The sequence below is a fragment of the Lates calcarifer genome, unplaced genomic scaffold, assembly GCF_001640805.2.
Source record: "Lates calcarifer isolate ASB-BC8 unplaced genomic scaffold, TLL_Latcal_v3 _unitig_862_quiver_3076, whole genome shotgun sequence".
NCBI classification, from domain to species: Eukaryota; Metazoa; Chordata; class Actinopteri; family Centropomidae; genus Lates; species Lates calcarifer.
The window spans coordinates 1-19,398 of NW_026118051.1; the positions used below are offsets into that span (position 1 = coordinate 1).

The 19,398-nt window shown below is 44.0% G+C and overlaps 23 non-coding genes across 23 annotated transcripts; 4 read left to right on the plus strand and 19 right to left on the minus strand.

Annotated features, from left to right (window-relative positions):
- Window positions 1-48: 48 nt before the first annotated feature.
- trnag-gcc (transfer RNA glycine (anticodon GCC)) lies at window positions 49-119 on the minus strand. Its single transcript has one exon. It is a non-coding gene; the product is annotated as a tRNA-Gly (tRNA).
- Window positions 120-946: 827 nt separating this feature from the next.
- On the minus strand, window positions 947-1,028 carry trnas-aga (transfer RNA serine (anticodon AGA)). Its single transcript has one exon. It is a non-coding gene; the product is annotated as a tRNA-Ser (tRNA).
- A 574-nt stretch (window positions 1,029-1,602) lies between these two features.
- trnam-cau (transfer RNA methionine (anticodon CAU)) lies at window positions 1,603-1,675 on the plus strand. Its single transcript has one exon. It is a non-coding gene; the product is annotated as a tRNA-Met (tRNA).
- Window positions 1,676-2,210: 535 nt separating this feature from the next.
- On the minus strand, window positions 2,211-2,282 carry trnag-ucc (transfer RNA glycine (anticodon UCC)). Its single transcript has one exon. It is a non-coding gene; the product is annotated as a tRNA-Gly (tRNA).
- A 450-nt stretch (window positions 2,283-2,732) lies between these two features.
- Window positions 2,733-2,804, minus strand: trnaa-ugc (transfer RNA alanine (anticodon UGC)). The gene has a single exon. It is a non-coding gene; the product is annotated as a tRNA-Ala (tRNA).
- A 452-nt stretch (window positions 2,805-3,256) lies between these two features.
- On the minus strand, window positions 3,257-3,327 carry trnag-gcc (transfer RNA glycine (anticodon GCC)). Its single transcript has one exon. It is a non-coding gene; the product is annotated as a tRNA-Gly (tRNA).
- Window positions 3,328-4,154: 827 nt separating this feature from the next.
- On the minus strand, window positions 4,155-4,236 carry trnas-aga (transfer RNA serine (anticodon AGA)). Its single transcript has one exon. It is a non-coding gene; the product is annotated as a tRNA-Ser (tRNA).
- A 612-nt stretch (window positions 4,237-4,848) lies between these two features.
- On the plus strand, window positions 4,849-4,921 carry trnam-cau (transfer RNA methionine (anticodon CAU)). The gene has a single exon. It is a non-coding gene; the product is annotated as a tRNA-Met (tRNA).
- A 541-nt stretch (window positions 4,922-5,462) lies between these two features.
- trnag-ucc (transfer RNA glycine (anticodon UCC)) lies at window positions 5,463-5,534 on the minus strand. The gene has a single exon. It is a non-coding gene; the product is annotated as a tRNA-Gly (tRNA).
- Window positions 5,535-5,984: 450 nt separating this feature from the next.
- trnaa-ugc (transfer RNA alanine (anticodon UGC)) lies at window positions 5,985-6,056 on the minus strand. The gene has a single exon. It is a non-coding gene; the product is annotated as a tRNA-Ala (tRNA).
- Window positions 6,057-6,506: 450 nt separating this feature from the next.
- On the minus strand, window positions 6,507-6,577 carry trnag-gcc (transfer RNA glycine (anticodon GCC)). Its single transcript has one exon. It is a non-coding gene; the product is annotated as a tRNA-Gly (tRNA).
- An 820-nt stretch (window positions 6,578-7,397) lies between these two features.
- trnas-aga (transfer RNA serine (anticodon AGA)) lies at window positions 7,398-7,479 on the minus strand. Its single transcript has one exon. It is a non-coding gene; the product is annotated as a tRNA-Ser (tRNA).
- A 1,214-nt stretch (window positions 7,480-8,693) lies between these two features.
- Window positions 8,694-8,765, minus strand: trnag-ucc (transfer RNA glycine (anticodon UCC)). Its single transcript has one exon. It is a non-coding gene; the product is annotated as a tRNA-Gly (tRNA).
- Window positions 8,766-9,739: 974 nt separating this feature from the next.
- On the minus strand, window positions 9,740-9,810 carry trnag-gcc (transfer RNA glycine (anticodon GCC)). The gene has a single exon. It is a non-coding gene; the product is annotated as a tRNA-Gly (tRNA).
- Window positions 9,811-10,637: 827 nt separating this feature from the next.
- trnas-aga (transfer RNA serine (anticodon AGA)) lies at window positions 10,638-10,719 on the minus strand. Its single transcript has one exon. It is a non-coding gene; the product is annotated as a tRNA-Ser (tRNA).
- A 1,335-nt stretch (window positions 10,720-12,054) lies between these two features.
- trnag-ucc (transfer RNA glycine (anticodon UCC)) lies at window positions 12,055-12,126 on the minus strand. The gene has a single exon. It is a non-coding gene; the product is annotated as a tRNA-Gly (tRNA).
- A 450-nt stretch (window positions 12,127-12,576) lies between these two features.
- trnaa-ugc (transfer RNA alanine (anticodon UGC)) lies at window positions 12,577-12,648 on the minus strand. The gene has a single exon. It is a non-coding gene; the product is annotated as a tRNA-Ala (tRNA).
- Window positions 12,649-13,096: 448 nt separating this feature from the next.
- Window positions 13,097-13,167, minus strand: trnag-gcc (transfer RNA glycine (anticodon GCC)). Its single transcript has one exon. It is a non-coding gene; the product is annotated as a tRNA-Gly (tRNA).
- Window positions 13,168-13,991: 824 nt separating this feature from the next.
- On the minus strand, window positions 13,992-14,073 carry trnas-aga (transfer RNA serine (anticodon AGA)). The gene has a single exon. It is a non-coding gene; the product is annotated as a tRNA-Ser (tRNA).
- Window positions 14,074-14,789: 716 nt separating this feature from the next.
- On the plus strand, window positions 14,790-14,862 carry trnam-cau (transfer RNA methionine (anticodon CAU)). The gene has a single exon. It is a non-coding gene; the product is annotated as a tRNA-Met (tRNA).
- A 2,425-nt stretch (window positions 14,863-17,287) lies between these two features.
- Window positions 17,288-17,369, minus strand: trnas-aga (transfer RNA serine (anticodon AGA)). The gene has a single exon. It is a non-coding gene; the product is annotated as a tRNA-Ser (tRNA).
- A 688-nt stretch (window positions 17,370-18,057) lies between these two features.
- On the plus strand, window positions 18,058-18,130 carry trnam-cau (transfer RNA methionine (anticodon CAU)). Its single transcript has one exon. It is a non-coding gene; the product is annotated as a tRNA-Met (tRNA).
- Window positions 18,131-19,188: 1,058 nt separating this feature from the next.
- On the minus strand, window positions 19,189-19,260 carry trnaa-ugc (transfer RNA alanine (anticodon UGC)). The gene has a single exon. It is a non-coding gene; the product is annotated as a tRNA-Ala (tRNA).
- Window positions 19,261-19,398: the final 138 nt, after the last annotated feature.

The following is a 19,398-nucleotide window of genomic DNA, read 5'->3' on the forward strand; positions in this document are numbered from 1 at the left end:
TTAAACACATGTTTGAACGTGTACAACTACACTGAATAAAAAGCCTGTTGCATTGGCCGGGAATCGAACCCGGGCCTCCCGCGTGGCAGGCGAGAATTCTACCACTGAACCACCAATGCTCACATGACCACACTTTGTAACCACTGCGCTGACGGAGGCCTTCACAAGAGTATTTTCTTATTGTCAAAGTTTGGTGGGGGATCTTTATAAGATTATGTGATCTCCTTCGAGGACAATAATGTCCACTTTTTGGATAGAGAGGACAGATGGTTTGAGAGAGGTGTAGAAGAGGCCATCTATGTCCATCTGGAACATCCATCTTTAAACAGAGGTGGTGGCCTACAACGATCAGCCAACTGTAACAAGACCTTGAGATCCTTAACCAGGTGATTTAACCCCATTCACACCTCGAGCCATGTGAAGAAAGTCCTCCAAACAGCCTTCTGTTGCAATATTACTCATCCGCTCTGGTGTATGGCAGGATTTGAACTGCTGATAAAGACACTGAACTAACATACTGCAGCTGAATTGGCAGAGCCACAGTTCTGTGAATGGTTTATCACAACTGAGAATGTATAATAGACAGGTAAATGTATTTAATATTAGTTATGTTCAAAACACCATGTGGGATAAGGTCAATTTTAAACTGGTGTGTTTATAATGGATTAGCCACTTCTGTTTAGACTAAGTATAATAAGTAGAGGGAGGAGGAGTGGAGAAGAGGAGGAGCTTGAGAGAGGTGTAAAAACAACACAACAGAGGTGGTGGCCTACAACGATCAGCCAACTGTAACACGACTTCAGATCCTTAACCAGGTGATTTAACCCCATTCACACCTCGAGCCATGTGACCCTAACGACTCACAGGTGGAGCAACGACCGACCAACGAGTCACACCTGGCTCATGTGAGCCAAACAACTTGCTTGACCATGTCAAAATGGTCTGACGTTGTCGGCAGGATTCGAACCTGCGCGGGGAGACCCCAATGGATTTCTAGTCCATCGCCTTAACCACTCGGCCACGACAACTACATAATTGTTAGTCTCACTACCACGTAACGCTAAGCTACATTACAAGATCTAGGTTGTGCACTGCCTGTTGGCAAGCTTAGAGGGAACATTGCATCTGATGTAATCAGCGGGCTGATGGAGATGCCGGGGATTGAACCCTGGGCCTCATACATGCAAAGCATGCGCTCTACCACTGATAAAGATTTTTTTAGATTATAATCCGTTACTGTGTTTTCTTTACTGAGTGAGCAATATTCTACTAGCTTCTATATAGAACAGAATAGAATATCAGTGACATCCCAGTGACATCTTTATGACCACATCAAAACGTCAAAGTTTTTATCTCTTCATATAAACATGGACATATTGGCCAGCTGCATCAGAAACCAAAAGTGTTCATAGAGAACAGCCATGCAGGAGTTGCAACTCACGCGTCATTTTACTGCTTTACTGTTCAACAAAACTCCCTGTCTGTATGGTTTGTCACATAAGAACTGTATCATTTCAACATACTTGCACCACAATCAGCAACACAGTAAGTCACCTCCTTCTTTTGATTCCTGCTATCTCCTCTGTACCAGCTGCACTGTGGGCCTCGTTGGCGCAGTAGGCAGCGCGTCAGTCTCATAATCTGAAGGTCGTGAGTTCGAGCCTCACACGGGGCAAATGTTTAGGTACGTGTTCATTATGTAGACAGAACAATGAGAAACTGAGAACAGTGTGTTGGATGTTGTAGAGAAGACACCGGGGAAATCAGTGTGCAGTTTGGGACACAGAGTTGTCCCAGTCCCAGTATGTTTTGTCAGAACTGCTTGTCTGTGCATGGATCTGTACATGCTCAAATCTGTTCATCTAATGCCAACAGAAAATGCAGATATAATGTGTACTGGTGCATCTCAAACACACGTGGAAAGTGAAAATTTCACCACTGAACTAAGTTTCCCAGTTACACTGAAAATGTGCATATGATTTTTATTGTGGATGAGCCAAAGTCATTTCAGACTGTAATAACCATTCAATTTAACAACAGCCCTGTTCAGTATGAAACCTGAATATGATCCTGTTACTTGTCAACTTGTACCCATCAACCATACCATACAGCTCATAACTCTCATAACAGCAAAAAACAAGACGAGCACTGATCCTACAATAAAGTTAGCGTACGCTGTACTGTGAGCATTCCGCAGAAAGAAAAACTATTGCGATGGCCGGGAATCGAACCCGGGTCAACTGCTTGGAAGGCAGCTATGCTCACCACTATACCACCATCGCAGTGGCAAAACAAGGAATTCCACTGCAGAGTCAGCAGTTTGTGTCAGGAATTCCACAGGAGAGGAGAGAGGGAAAAGAGAAGGAGGAGGGCAGCAAACATGTTGCAGCTGTGACAGATCACCATCACCACCAAACAAAAACTACAACTGTACTCTCATTGCTACTACTCTGGAGAGAGGTGCTTATATTTTTCAGTCCACCCCATCTTTTGGTACAATGGGGATCCATTCCTCTAGTACAGTTCCAGAGACTTGTACAGTTTCTACAATATCAATCTCTGTGCAACAAAGCTGTTCTGGCAGCACATGGGGCTCAAACTCTTACTAAGACGCCTCAGACATTGATTTTACCTGTACTCTGTCATCCATCTGTGACTTTGGCTGTTATTTACAGTTTCTTCAGCAGATCTCCACCCTCTACGTGATGTGTAGTTGTCAACATAAAGGCTGATGGAGATGCCGGGGATTGAACCCGGGGCCTCATACATGCAAAGCATGCGCTCTACCACTGAGCTACATCCCCTCTGCAAACACACAGGAGACATCAGACACACACAGAACAGCACAACTGACTGAATTATTAGCGATGCCTAACCAGGTGATTTAACCCCATTCACACCTCGAGCCGTGTGACCCTAACGACTCACATGACGTCAAGGTGGGGCAACGACCGACCAACGAGTCACACCTGGGCTCATGTGAGCCAAACGACTCGCTTGACCGTGTCAAAATGGCCTGACGTGGTCACAACTACACTTAAGGATTGTGTGTCCTCCTGCACCCCTCAATATTAAAACACCTTCATCATATTAGTAGATGATTTTCACTTTTGATAAAGACAAAGCACAAAATCATGATGGTCTATAGTAACGCTAAGCTACATGATTACAAGATCTAGGTTACAAGGTGCACTGCAATTCACATTGCATTAAAACATGTTTGAACATGTACAACTACACTGAATAAAAAGCCTGTTGCATTGGCCGGGAATCGAACCCGGGCCTCCCGCGTGGCAGGCGAGAATTCTACCACTGAACCACCAATGCTCACATGACCACACTTTGTAACCACTGCGCTGACGGAGGCCTTCACAAGAGTATTTTCTTATTGTCAAAGTTTGGTGGGGGATCTTTATAAGATTATGTGATCTCCTTCGAGGACAATAATGTCCACTTTTTGGATAGAGAGGACAGATGGTTTGAGAGAGGTGTAGAAGAGGCCATCTATGTCCATCTGGAACATCCATCTTTAAACAGAGGTGGTGGCCTACAACGATCAGCCAACTGTAACAAGACCTTGAGATCCTTAACCAGGTGATTTAACCCCATTCACACCTCGAGCCATGTGAAGAAAGTCCTCCAAACAGCCTTCTGTTGCAATATTACTCATCCGCTCTGGTGTATGGCAGGATTTGAACTGCTGATAAAGACACTGAACTAACATACTGCAGCTGAATTGGCAGAGCCACAGTTCTGTGAATGGTTTATCACAACTGAGAATGTATAATAGACAGGTAAATGTATTTAATATTAGTTATGTTCAAAACACCATGTGGGATAAGGTCAATTTTAAACTGGTGTGTTTATAATGGATTAGCCACTTCTGTTTAGACTAAGTATAATAAGTAGAGGGAGGAGGAGTGGAGAAGAGGAGGAGCTTGAGAGAGGTGTAAAACAAACACAACAGAGGTGGTGGCCTACAACGATCAGCCAACTGTAACACGACTTCAGATCCTTAACCAGGTGATTTAACCCCATTCACACCTCGAGCCATGTGACCCTAACGACTCACAGGTGGGCAACGACCGACCAACGAGTCACACCTGGGCTCATGTGAGCCAAACAACTTGCTTGACCATGTCAAAATGGTCTGACGTTGTCGGCAGGATTCGAACCTGCGCGGGGAGACCCCAATGGATTTCTAGTCCATCGCCTTAACCACTCGGCCACGACAACTACATAATTGTTAGCGACTGTCATCTCACTTTTTCATGATGGTATATAGTAACGCTAAGCTACATGATTACAAGATCTAGGTTACAAGGTGCACTGCATGGTACTGTTAAGCATGCACTGTGTGCAGCCATTGCATCTGATGTAATCAGGTTGAGGGCTGATGGAGATGGGGATTGAACCCTGGGCCTCATACATGCAAAGCATGCGCTCTACCACTGATAAAGATTTTTTTAGATTATAATCCGTTACTGTGTTTTCTTTACTGAGTGAGCAATATTCTACTAGCTTCTATATAGAACAGAATAGAATATCAGTGACATCCCAGTGACATCTTTATGACCACATCAAAACGTCAAAGTTTTTATCTCTTCATATAAACATGGACATATTGGCCAGCTGCATCAGAAACCAAAAGTGTTCATAGAGAACAGCCATGCAGGAGTTGCAACTCACGCGTCATTTTACTGCTTTACTGTTCAACAAAACTCCTGTCTGTATGGTTTGTCACATAAGAACTGTATCATTTCAACATACTTGCACCACAATCAGCAAACAGTAAGTCACCTCCTTCTTTTGATTCCTGCTATCTCCTCTGTACCAGCTGCACTGTGGGCCTCGTTGGCGCAGTAGGCAGCGCGTCAGTCTCATAATCTGAAGGTCGTGAGTTCGAGCCTCACACGGGGCAAATGTTTAGGTACGTGTTCATTATGTAGACAGAACAATGAGAAACTGAGAACAGTGTGTTGGATGTTGTAGAGAAGACACCGGGGAAATCAGTGCAGTCGCAGTTTGGGACACAGAGTTGTCCCAGTCCCAGTATGTTTTGTCAGAACTGCTTGTCTGTGCATGGATCTGTACATGCTCAAATCTGTTCATCTAATGCCAACAGAAAATGCAGATATAATGTGTACTGGTGCATCTCAAACACACGTGGAAAGTGAAAATTTCACCACTGAACTAAGTTTCCCAGTTACACTGAAAATGTGCATATGATTTTTATATTGTGGATGAGCCAAAGTCATTTCAGACTGTAATAACCATTCAATTTAACAACAGCCCTGTTCAGTATGAAACCTGAATATGATCCTGTTACTTGTCAACTTGTACCCATCAACCATACCATACAGCTCATAACTCTCATAACAGCAAAAAACAAGACGAGCACTGATCCTACAATAAAGTTAGCGTACGCTGTACTGTGAGCATTCCGCAGAAAGAAAAACTATTGCGATGGCCGGGAATCGAACCCGGGTCAACTGCTTGGAAGGCAGCTATGCTCACCACTATACCACCATCGCAGTGGCAAAACAAGGAATTCCACTGCAGAGTCAGCAGTTTGTGTCAGGAATTCCACAGGAGAGGAGAGAGGGAAAGAGAAGGAGGAGGGGCAGCAAACATGTTGCAGCTGTGACAGATCACCATCACCACCAAACAAAAACTACAACTGTACTCTCATTGCTACTACTCTGGAGAGAGGTGCTTATATTTTTCAGTCCACCCCATCTTTTGGTACAATGGGGATCCATTCCTCTAGTACAGTTCCAGAGACTTGTACAGTTTCTACAATATCAATCTCTGTGCAACAAAGCTGTTCTGGCAGCACATGGGGCTCAAACTCTTACTAAGACGCCTCAGACATTGATTTTACCTGTACTCTGTCATCCATCTGTGACTTTGGCTGTTATTTACAGTTTCTTCAGCAGATCTCCACCCTCTACGTGATGTGTAGTTGTCAACATAAAGGCTGATGGAGATGCCGGGGATTGAACCCGGGGCCTCATACATGCAAAGCATGCGCTCTACCACTGAGCTACATCCCCTCTGCAAACACACAGGAGACATCAGACACACACAGAACAGCACAACTGACTGAATTATTAGCGATGCCTAACCAGGTGATTTAACCCCATTCACACCTCGAGCCGTGTGACCCTAACGACTCACATGACGTCAAGGTGGGGCAACGACCGACCAACGAGTCACACCTGGGCTCATGTGAGCCAAACGACTCGCTTGACCGTGTCAAAATGGCCTGACGTGGTCACAACTACACTTAAGGATTGTGTGTCCTCCTGCACCCCTCAATATTAAAACACCTTCATCATATTAGTAGATGATTTTCACTTTTGATAAAGACAAAGCACAAAATCATGATGGTCTATAGTAACGCTAAGCTACATGATTACAAGATCTAGGTTACAAGGTGCACTGCAATTCACATTGCATTAAACACTTTGAACGTGTACAACTACACTGAATAAAAAGCCTGTTGCATTGGCCGGGAATCGAACCCGGGCCTCCCGCGTGGCAGGCGAGAATTCTACCACTGAACCACCAATGCTCACATGACCACACTTTGTAACCACTGCACTGACGGAGGCCTTCACAAGAGTATTTTCTTATTGTCAAAGTTTGGTGGGGGATCTTTATAAGATTATGTGATCTCCTTCGAGGACAATAATGTCCACTTTTTGGATAGAGAGGACAGATGGTTTGAGAGAGGTGTAGAAGAGGCCATCTATGTCCATCTGGAACATCCATCTTTAAACAGAGGTGGTGGCCTACAACGATCAGCCAACTGTAACAAGACCTTGAGATCCTTAACCAGGTGATTTAACCCCATTCACACCTCGAGCCATGTGAAGAAAGTCCTCCAAACAGCCTTCTGTTGCAATATTACTCATCCGCTCTGGTGTATGGCAGGATTTGAACTGCTGATAAAGACACTGAACTAACATACTGCAGCTGAATTGGCAGAGCCACAGTTCTGTGAATGGTTTATCACAACTGAGAATGTATAATAGACAGGTAAATGTATTTAATATTAGTTATGTTCAAAACACCATGTGGGATAAGGTCAATTTTAAACTGGTGTGTTTATAATGGATTAGCCACTTCTGTTTAGACTAAGTATAATAAGTAGAGGGAGGAGGAGTGGAGAAGAGGAGGAGCTTGAGAGAGGTGTAAAACAAACACAACAGAGGTGGTGGCCTACAACGATCAGCCAACTGTAACACGACTTCAGATCCTTAACCAGGTGATTTAACCCCATTCACACCTCGAGCCATGTGACCCTAACGACTCACAGGTGGAGCAACGACCGACCAACGAGTCACACCTGGGCTCCAAACAACTTGCTTGACCATGTCAAAATGGTCTGACGTTGTCGGCAGGATTCGAACCTGCGCGGGGAGACCCCAATGGATTTCTAGTCCATCGCCTTAACCACTCGGCCACGACAACTACATAATTGTTAGCGACTGCTCACTTTTGATATCATGATGGGTAACGCTAAGCTACATGATTACAAGATCTAGGTTACAAGGTGCACTGCATGGTACTGTTAAGATGCACTGTGCTTATTGCATCTCAGCTATTTAGTTGTCAACATAAGGCTGATGGAGATGCCGGGATTGAACCTGGCCTCATACATGCAAAGCATGCGCTCTACCACTGATAAAGATTTTTTTTAGATTATAATCCGTTACTGTGTTTTCTTTACTGAGTGAGCAATATTCTACTAGCTTCTATATAGAACAGAATAGAATATCAGTGACATCCCAGTGACATCTTTATGACCACATCAAAACGTCAAAGTTTTTATCTCTTCATATAAACATGGACATATTGGCCAGCTGCATCAGAAACCAAAAGTGTTCATAGAGAACAGCCATGCAGGAGTTGCAACTCACGCGTCATTTTACTGCTTTACTGTTCAACAAAACTCCCTGTCTGTATGGTTTGTCACATAAGAACTGTATCATTTCAACATACTTGCACCACAATCAGCAACACAGTAAGTCACCTTCTTTTGATTCCTGCTATCTCCTCTGTACCAGCTGCACTGTGCCTCGTTGGCGCAGTAGGCAGCGCGTCAGTCTCATAATCTGAAGGTCGTGAGTTCGAGCCTCACACGGGCAAATGTTTAGGTACGTGTTCATTATGTAGACAGAACAATGAGAAACTGAGAACAGTGTTGGATGTTGTAGAGAAGACACCGGGGAAATCAGTGCAGTCGCAGTTTGGGACACAGAGTGTCCCAGTCCCAGTATGTTTTGTCAGAACTGCTTGTCTGTGCATGGATCTGTACATGCTCAAATCTGTTCATCTAATGCCAACAGAAAATGCAGATATAATGTGTACTGGTGCATCTCAAACACACGTGGAAAGTGAAAATTTCACCACTGAACTAAGTTTCCCAGTTACACTGAAAATGTGCATATGATTTTTATATTGTGGATGAGCCAAAGTCATTTCAGACTGTAATAACCATTCAATTTAACAACAGCCCTGTTCAGTATGAAACCTGAATATGATCCTGTTACTTGTCAACTTGTACCCATCAACCATACCATACAGCTCATAACTCTCATAACAGCAAAAAACAAGACGAGCACTGATCCTACAAAAAGTTAGCGTACGCTGTACTGTGAGCATTCCGCAGAAAGAAAAACTATTGCGATGGCCGGGAATCGAACCCGGGTCAACTGCTTGGAAGGCAGCTATGCTCACCACTATACCACCATCGCAGTGGCAAAACAAGGAATTCCACTGCAGAGTCAGCAGTTTGTGTCAGGAATTCCACAGGAGAGGAGAGAGGGAAAAGAGAAGGAGGAGGGGCAGCAAACATGTTGCAGCTGTGACAGATCACCATCACCACCAAACAAAAACTACAACTGTACTCTCATTGCTACTACTCTGGAGAGAGGTGCTTATATTTTTCAGTCCACCCCATCTTTTGGTACAATGGGGATCCATTCCTCTAGTACAGTTCCAGAGACTTGTACAGTTTCTACAATATCAATCTCTGTGCAACAAAGCTGTTCTGGCAGCACATGGGCTCAAACTCTTACTAAGACGCCTCAGACATTGATTTTACCTGTACTCTGTCATCCATCTGTGACTTTGGCTGTTATTTACAGTTTCTTCAGCAGATCTCCACCCTCTACGTGATGTGTAGTTGTCAACATAAAGGCTGATGGAGATGCGGGGATTGAACCCGGGGCCTCATACATGCAAAGCATGCGCTCTACCACTGAGCTACATCCCCTCTGCAAACACACAGGAGACATCAGACACACACAGAACAGCACAACTGACTGAATTATTAGCGATGCCTAACCAGGTGATTTAACCCCATTCACACCTCGAGCCGTGTGACCCTAACGACTCACATGACGTCAAGGTGGGGCAACGACCGACCAACGAGTCACACCTGGGCTCATGTGAGCCAAACGACTCGCTTGACCGTGTCAAAATGGCCTGACGTGGTCACAACTACACTTAAGGATTGTGTGTCCTCCTGCACCCCTCAATATTAAAACACCTTCATCATATTAGTAGATGATTTTCACTTTTGATAAAGACAAAGCACAAAATCATGATGGTCTATAGTAACGCTAAGCTACATGATTACAAGATCTAGGTTACAAGGTGCACTGCAATTCACATTGCATTAAACACATGTTTGAACATGTACAACTACACTGAATAAAAAGCCTGTTGCATTGGCCGGGAATCGAACCCGGGCCTCCCGCGTGGCAGGCGAGAATTCTACCACTGAACCACCAATGCTCACATGACCACACTTTGTAACCACTGCACTGACGGAGGCCTTCACAAGAGTATTTTCTTATTGTCAAAGTTTGGTGGGGGATCTTTATAAGATTATGTGATCTCCTTCGAGGACAATAATGTCCACTTTTTGGATAGAGAGGACAGATGGTTTGAGAGAGGTGTAGAAGAGGCCATCTATGTCCATCTGGAACATCCATCTTTAAACAGAGGTGGTGGCCTACAACGATCAGCCAACTGTAACAAGACCTTGAGATCCTTAACCAGGTGATTTAACCCCATTCACACCTCGAGCCATGTGAAGAAAGTCCTCCAAACAGCCTTCTGTTGCAATATTACTCATCCGCTCTGGTGTATGGCAGGATTTGAACTGCTGATAAAGACACTGAACTAACATACTGCAGCTGAATTGGCAGAGCCACAGTTCTGTGAATGGTTTATCACAACTGAGAATGTATAATAGACAGGTAAATGTATTTAATATTAGTTATGTTCAAAACACCATGTGGGATAAGGTCAATTTTAAACTGGTGTGTTTATAATGGATTAGCCACTTCTGTTTAGACTAAGTATAATAAGTAGAGGGAGGAGGAGTGGAGAAGAGGAGGAGCTTGAGAGAGGTGTAAAACAAACACAACAGAGGTGGTGGCCTACAACGATCAGCCAACTGTAACACGACTTCAGATCCTTAACCAGGTGATTTAAACCCATTCACACCTCGAGCCATGTGACCCTAACGACTCACAGGTGGAGCAACGACCGACCAACGAGTCACACCTGGGCTCATGTGAGCCAACAACTTGCTTGACCATGTCAAAATGGTCTGACGTTGTCGGCAGGATTCGAACCTGCGCGGGGAGACCCCAATGGATTTCTAGTCCATCGCCTTAACCACTCGGCCACGACAACTACATAATTGTTAGCGATTGTGTGTCCTCCACCCTCAATATTAAAAACATCTTCATCATATTAGTAGATGATTTTCACTTTTGATAAAGACAAAGCACAAAATCATGATGGTATATAGTAACGCTAAGCTACATGATTACAAGATCTAGGTTACAAGGTGCACTGCATGGTACTGTTAAGCAATTCACACAACCATGCACTGTGTGCAGCTTAGAGGGAACATTGCATCTGATGTAATCAGCTATTTAGTTGTCAACATAAGGGCTGATGGAGATGCCGGGGATTGAACCCTGGGCCTCATACATGCAAAGCATGCGCTCTACCACTGATAAAGATTTTTTTAGATTATAATCCGTTACTGTGTTTTCTTTACTGAGTGAGCAATATTCTACTAGCTTCTATATAGAACAGAATAGAATATCAGTGACATCCCAGTGACATCTTTATGACCACATCAAAACGTCAAAGTTTTTATCTCTTCATATAAACATGGACATATTGGCCAGCTGCATCAGAAACCAAAAGTGTTCATAGAGAACAGCCATGCAGGAGTTGCAACTCACGCGTCATTTTACTGCTTTACTGTTCAACAAAACTCCTGTCTGTATGGTTTGTCACATAAGAACTGTATCATTTCAACATACTTGCACCACAATCAGCAACACAGTAAGTCACCTCCTTCTTTTGATTCCTGCTATCTCCTCTGTACCAGCTGCACTGTGGGCCTCGTTGGCGCAGTAGGCAGCGCGTCAGTCTCATAATCTGAAGGTCGTGAGTTCGAGCCTCACACGGGCAAATGTTTAGGTACGTGTTCATTATGTAGACAGAACAATGAGAAACTGAGAACAGTGTGTTGGATGTTGTAGAGAAGACACCGGGGAAATCAGTGCAGTCGCAGTTTGGGACACAGAGTTGTCCCAGTCCCAGTATGTTTTGTCAGAACTGCTTGTCTGTGCATGGATCTGTACATGCTCAAATCTGTTCATCTAATGCCAACAGAAAATGCAGATATAATGTGTACTGGTGCATCTCAAACACACGTGGAAAGTGAAAATTTCACCACTGAACTAAGTTTCCCAGTTACACTGAAAATGTGCATATGATTTTTATATTGTGGATGAGCCAAAGTCATTTCAGACTGTAATAACCATTCAATTTAACAACAGCCCTGTTCAGTATGAAACCTGAATATGATCCTGTTACTTGTCAACTTGTACCATCAACCATACCATACAGCTCATAACTCTCATAACAGCAAAAAACAAGACGAGCACTGATCCTACAATAAAGTTAGCGTACGCTGTACTGTGAGCATTCCGCAGAAAGAAAAACTATTGCGATGGCCGGGAATCGAACCCGGGTCAACTGCTTGGAAGGCAGCTATGCTCACCACTATACCACCATCGCAGTGGCAAAACAAGGAATTCCACTGCAGAGTCAGCAGTTTGTGTCAGGAATTCCACAGGAGAGGAGAGAGGGAAAAGAGAAGGAGGAGGGGCAGCAAACATGTTGCAGCTGTGACAGATCACCATCACCACCAAACAAAAACTACAACTGTACTCTCATTGCTACTACTCTGGAGAGAGGTGCTTATATTTTTCAGTCCACCCCATCTTTTGGTACAATGGGGATCCATTCCTCTAGTACAGTTCCAGAGACTTGTACAGTTTCTACATATCAATCTCTGTGCAACAAAGCTGTTCTGGCAGCACATGGGGCTCAAACTCTTACTAAGACGCCTCAGACATTGATTTTACCTGTACTCTGTCATCCATCTGTGACTTTGGCTGTTATTTACAGTTTCTTCAGCAGATCTCCACCCTCTACGTGATGTGTAGTTGTCAACATAAAGGCTGATGGAGATGCCGGGGATTGAACCCGGGGCCTCATACATGCAAAGCATGCGCTCTACCACTGAGCTACATCCCTCTGCAAACACACAGGAGACATCAGACACACACAGAACAGCACAACTGACTGAATTATTAGCGATGCCTAACCAGGTGATTTAACCCCATTCACACCTCGAGCCGTGTGACCTAACGACTCACATGACGTCAAGGTGGGGCAACGACCGACCAACGAGTCACCTGGGCTCATGTGAGCCAAACGACTCGCTTGACCGTGTCAAAATGGCCTGACGTGGTCACAACTACACTTAAGGATTGTGTGTCCTCCTGCACCCCTCAATATTAAACACCTTCATCATATTAGTAGATGATTTTCACTTTTGATAAAGACAAAGCACAAAATCATGATGGTCTATAGTAACGCTAAGCTACATGATTACAAGATCTAGGTTACAAGGTGCACTGCAATTCACATTGCATTAAACACATGTTTGAACGTGTACAACTACACTGAATAAAAAGCCTGTTGCATTGGCCGGGAATCGAACCCGGGCCTCCCGCGTGGCAGGCGAGAATTCTACCACTGAACCACCAATGCTCACATGACCACACTTTGTAACCACTGCACTGACGGAGGCCTTCACAAGAGTATTTTCTTATTGTCAAAGTTTGGTGGGGATCTTTATAAGATTATGTGATCTCCTTCGAGGACAATAATGTCCACTTTTTGGATAGAGAGGACAGATGGTTTGAGAGAGGTGTAGAAGAGGCCATCTATGTCCATCTGGAACATCCATCTTTAAACAGAGGTGGTGGCCTACAACGATCAGCCAACTGTAACAAGACCTTGAGATCCTTAACCAGGTGATTTAACCCCATTCACACCTCGAGCCATGTGAAGAAAGTCCTCCAAACAGCCTTCTGTTGCAATATTACTCATCCCGCTCTGGTGTATGGCAGGATTTGAACTGCTGATAAAGACACTGAACTAACATACTGCAGCTGAATTGGCAGAGCCACAGTTCTGTGAATGGTTTATCACAACTGAGAATGTATAATAGACAGGTAAATGTATTTAATATTAGTTATGTTCAAAACACCATGTGGGATAAGGTCAATTTTAAACTGGTGTGTTTATAATGGATTAGCCACTTCTGTTTAGACTAAGTATAATAAGTAGAGGGAGGAGGAGTGGAGAGGAGGAGCTTGAGAGAGGTGTAAAACAAACACAACAGAGGTGGTGGCCTACAACGATCAGCCAACTGTAACACGACTTCAGATCCTTAACAGGTGATTTAACCCCATTCACACCTCGAGCCATGTGACCCTAACGACTCACAGGTGGAGCAACGACCGACCAACGAGTCACACCTGGGCTCATGTGAGCCAAACAACTTGCTTGACCATGTCAAAATGGTCTGACGTTGTCGGCAGGATTCGAACCTGCGCGGGGAGACCCCAATGGATTTCTAGTCCATCGCCTTAACCACTCGGCCACGACAACTACATAATTGTTAGCGATTGTGTGTCCTCCTGCACCCTCAATATTAAAACATCTTCATCATATTAGTAGATGATTTCACTTTTGATAAAGACAAAGCACAAAATCATGATGGTATATAGTAACGCTAAGCTACATGATTACAAGATCTAGGTTACAAGGTGCACTGCATGGTACTGTTAAGCAATTCACACAACCATGCACTGTGTGCAGCTTAGAGGGAACATTGCATCTGATGTAATCAGCTATTTAGTTGTCAACATAAGGCTGATGGAGATGCTTGAACCCTGGGCCTCATACATGCAAAGCATGCGCTCTACCACTGATAAAGATTTTTTTAGATTAATCCGTTACTGTGTTTTCTTTACTGAGTGAGCAATATTCTACTAGCTTCTATATAGAACAGAATAGAATATCAGTGACATCCCAGTGACATCTTTATGACCACATCAAAACGTCAAAGTTTTTATCTCTTCATATAAACATGGACATATTGGCCAGCTGCATCAGAAACAAAAAGTGTTCATAGAGAACAGCCATGCAGGAGTTGCAACTCACGCGTCATTTTACTGCTTTACTGTTCAACAAAACTCCCTGTCTGTATGGTTTGTCACATAAGAACTGTATCATTTCAACATACTTGCACCACAATCAGCAACACAGTAAGTCACCTCCTTCTTTTGATTCCTGCTATCTCCTCTGTACCAGCTGCACTGTGGGCCTCGTTGGCGCAGTAGGCAGCGCGTCAGTCTCATAATCTGAAGGTCGTGAGTTCGAGCCTCACACGGGGCAAATGTTTAGGTACGTGTTCATTATGTAGACAGAACAATGAGAAACTGAGAAAGTGTGTTGGATGTTGTAGAGAAGACACCGGGAAATCAGTGCAGTCGCAGTTTGGGACACAGAGTTGTCCCAGTCCCAGTATGTTTTGTCAGAACTGCTTGTCTGTGCATGGATCTGTACATGCTCAAATCTGTTCATCTAATGCCAACAGAAAATGCAGATATAATGTGTACTGGTGCATCTCAAACACACGTGGAAAGTGAAAATTTCACCACTGAACTAAGTTTCCCAGTTACACTGAAAATGTGCATATGATTTTTATATTGTGGATGAGCCAAAGTCATTTCAGACTGTAATAACATTCAATTTAACAACAGCCCTGTTCAGTATGAAACCTGAATATGATCCTGTTACTTGTCAACTTGTACCCATCAACCATACCATACAGCTCATAACTCTCATAACAGCAAAAACAAGACGAGCACTGATCCTACAATAAAGTTAGCGTACGCTGTACTGTGAGCATTCCGCAGAAAGAAAAACTATTGCGATGGCCGGGAATCGAACCCGGTCAACTGCTTGGAAGGCAGCTATGCTCACCACTATACCACCATCGCAGTGGCAAAACAAGGAATTCCACTGCAGAGTCAGCAGTTTGTGTCAGGAATTCCACAGGAGAGGAGAGAGGGAAAAGAGAAGGAGGAGGGGCAGCAAACATGTTGCAGCTGTGACAGATCACCATCACCACCAAACAAAAACTACAACTGTACTCTCATTGCTACTACTCTGGAGAGAGGTGCTTATATTTTTCAGTCCACCCCATCTTTTGGTACAATGGGGATCCATTCCTCTAGTACAGTTCCAGAGACTTGTACAGTTTCTACAATATCAATCTCTGTGCAACAAAGCTGTTCTGGCAGCACATGGGGCTCAAACTCTTACTAAGACGCCTCAGACATTGATTTTACCTGTACTCTGTCATCCATCTGTGACTTTGGCTGTTATTTACAGTTTCTTCAGCAGATCTCCACCCTCTACGTGATGTGTAGTTGTCAACATAAAGGCTGATGGAGATGCCGGGGATTGAACCCGGGGCCTCATACATGCAAAGCATGCGCTCTACACTGAGCTACATCCCCTCTGCAAACACACAGGAGACATCAGACACACACAGAACAGCACAACTGACTGAATATTAGCGATGCCTAACCAGGTGATTTAACCCCATTCACACCGAGCCGTGTGACCCTAACGACTCACATGACGTCAAGGTGGGGCAACGACCGACCACGAGTCACACCTGGGCTCATGTGAGCCAAACGACTCGCTTGACCGTGTCAAATGGCCTGACGTGGTCACAACTACACTTAAGTGTGTGTCCTGCACCCTCAATATAAAACACCTTCATCATATAGTAGATGATTTTCACTTTGATAAAGAACAAGCACAAAATCATGATGGTCTATAGTAACGCTAAGCTACATGATTACAAGATCTAGGTTACAAGGTGCACTGCAATTCACATTGCATTAAACACATGTTGAACGTGTACAACTACATGAAAAAAAACCTGTTGCATTGGCCGGAATCGAACCGGGCCTCCGCGTTTTCTACCACTGAACCACCAATGCTCACATGACACACTTTGTATGCACTGACGGAGGCCTTCAAGATCTTTTTGTCAAGTTTGGTGGGGGATCTTTATAAGATTATGTGATCTCCTTCGGACAATAATGTCCACTTTTTGGATAGAGAGGACAGATGGTTTGAGAGAGGTGTAGAAGAGGCCATATGTCATCTGGAACATCCATCTTTAAACAGAGGTGGTGGCCTACACGATCAGCCATGTAACAAGACCTTGAGATCCTTAACCAGGTGATTTAACCCCATTCACCTCGAGCCATGTGAAGAAAGTCCTCCAAACAGCCTTCTGTTGCAATATTACTCATCCGCTCTGGTGTATGGCAGGATTTGAACTGCTGATAAAGACACTGAACTAACATACTGCAGCTGAATTGGCAGAGCCACAGTTCTGTGAATGGTTTATCACAACTGAGAATGTATAATAGACAGGTAAATGTATTTAATATTAGTTATGTTCAAAACACCATGTGGGATAAGGTCAATTTTAAACTGGTGTGTTTATAATGGATTAGCCACTTCTGTTTAGACTAAGTATAATAAGTAGAGGGAGGAGGAGTGGAGAAGAGGAGGAGCTTGAGAGAGGTGTAAAACAAACACAACAGAGGTGGTGGCCTACAACGATCAGCCAACTGTAACACGACTTCAGATCCTTAACCAGGTGATTTAACCCCATTCACACCTCGAGCCATGTGACCCTAACGACTCACAGGTGGAGCAACGACCGACCAACGAGTCACACCTGGGCTCATGTGAGCCAAACAACTTGCTTGACCATGTCAAAATGGTCTGACGTTGTCGGCAGGATTCGAACCTGCGCGGGGAGACCCCAATGGATTTCTAGTCCATCGCCTTAACCACTCGGCCACGACAACTACATAATTGTTAGCGATTGTGTGTCCTCCTGCACCCCTCAATATTAAACCATCATATTAGTAGATGATTTTCACTTTTGATAAAGACAAAGCACAAAATCATGATGGAAGCTACATGATTACAAGATCTAGGTTACAAGGTGCACTGCATGGTACTGTTAAGCAATTCACACAACCATGCACTGTGTGCAGCTTAGAGGGAACATTGCATCTGATGTAATCAGCTATTTAGTTGTCAACATAAGGCTGATGGAGATGCCATTGAACCCATGCAAAGCATGCGCTCTACCACTGATAAGATTTTTTTTAGATTATAATCCTACTGTGTTTTCTTTACTGAGTGAGCAATATTCTACTAGCTTCTATATAGAACAGAATAGAATATCAGTGACATCCCAGTGACATCTTTATGACCACATCAAAACGTCAAAGTTTTTATCTCTTCATATAAACATGGACATATTGGCCAGCTGCATCAGAAACCAAAAGTGTTCATAGAGAACAGCCATGCAGGAGTTGCAACTCACGCGTCATTTTACTGCTTTACTGTTCAACAAAACTCCCTGTCTGTATGGTTTGTCACATAAGAACTGTATCATTTCAACATACTTGCACCACAATCAGCAACACAGTAAGTCACCTCCTTCTTTTGATTCCTGCTATCTCCTCTGTACCAGCTGCACTGTGGGCCTCGTTGGCGCAGTAGGCAGCGCGTCAGTCTCATAATCTGAAGGTCGTGAGTTCGAGCCTCACACGGGGCAAATGTTTAGGTACGTGTTCATTATGTAGACAGAACAATGAGAAACTGAGAACAGTGTGTTGGATGTTGTAGAGAAGACACCGGGGAAATCAGTGCAGTCGCAGTTTGGGACACAGAGTTGTCCCAGTCCCAGTATGTTTTGTCAGAACTGCTTGTCTGTGCATGGATCTGTACATGCTCAAATCTGTTCATCTAATGCCAACAGAAAATGCAGATATAATGTGTACTGGTGCATCTCAAACACACGTGGAAAGTGAAAATTTCACCACTGAACTAAGTTTCCCAGTTACACTGAAAATGTGCATATGATTTTTATATTGTGGATGAGCCAAAGTCATTTCAGACTGTAATAACCATTCAATTTAACAACAGCCCTGTTCAGTATGAAACCTGAATATGATCCTGTTACTTGTCAACTTGTACCCATCAACCATACCATACAGCTCATAACTCTCATAACAGCAAAAAACAAGACGAGCACTGATCCTACAATAAAGTTAGCGTACGCTGTACTGTGAGCATTCCGCAGAAAGAAAAACTATTGCGATGGCCGGGAATCGAACCGGGTCAACTGCTTGGAAGGCAGCTATGCTCACCACTATACCACCATCGCAGTGGCAAAACAAGGAATTCCACTGCAGAGTCAGCAGTTTGTGTCAGGAATTCCACAGGAGAGGAGAGAGGGAAAAGAGAAGGAGGAGGGGCAGCAAACATGTTGGCTGTGACAGATCACCATCACCACCAAACAAAAACTACAACTGTACTCTCATTGCTACTACTCTGGAGAGAGGTGCTTATATTTTCAGTCCACCCCATCTTTTGGTACAATGGGGATCCATTCCTCTAGTACAGTTCCAGAGACTTGTACAGTTTCTACAATATCAATCTCTGTGCAACAAAGCTGTTCTGGCAGCACATGGGGCTCAAACTCTACTAAGACGCCTCAGACATTGATTTTACCTGTACTCTGTCATCCATCTGTGACTTTGGCTGTTATTTACAGTTTCTTCAGCAGATCTCCACCTCTACGTGATGTGTAGTTGTCAACATAAAGGCTGATGGAGATGCCGGGGATTGAACCCGGGGCCTCATACATGCAAAGCATGCGCTCTACCACTGAGCTACATCCCCTCTGCAAACACACAGGAGACATCAGACACACACAGAAAGCACAACTGACTGAATTATTAGCGATGCTAACCAGGTGATTTAACCCCATTCACACCTCGAGCCGTGTGACCCTAACGACTCACATGACGTCAAGGTGGG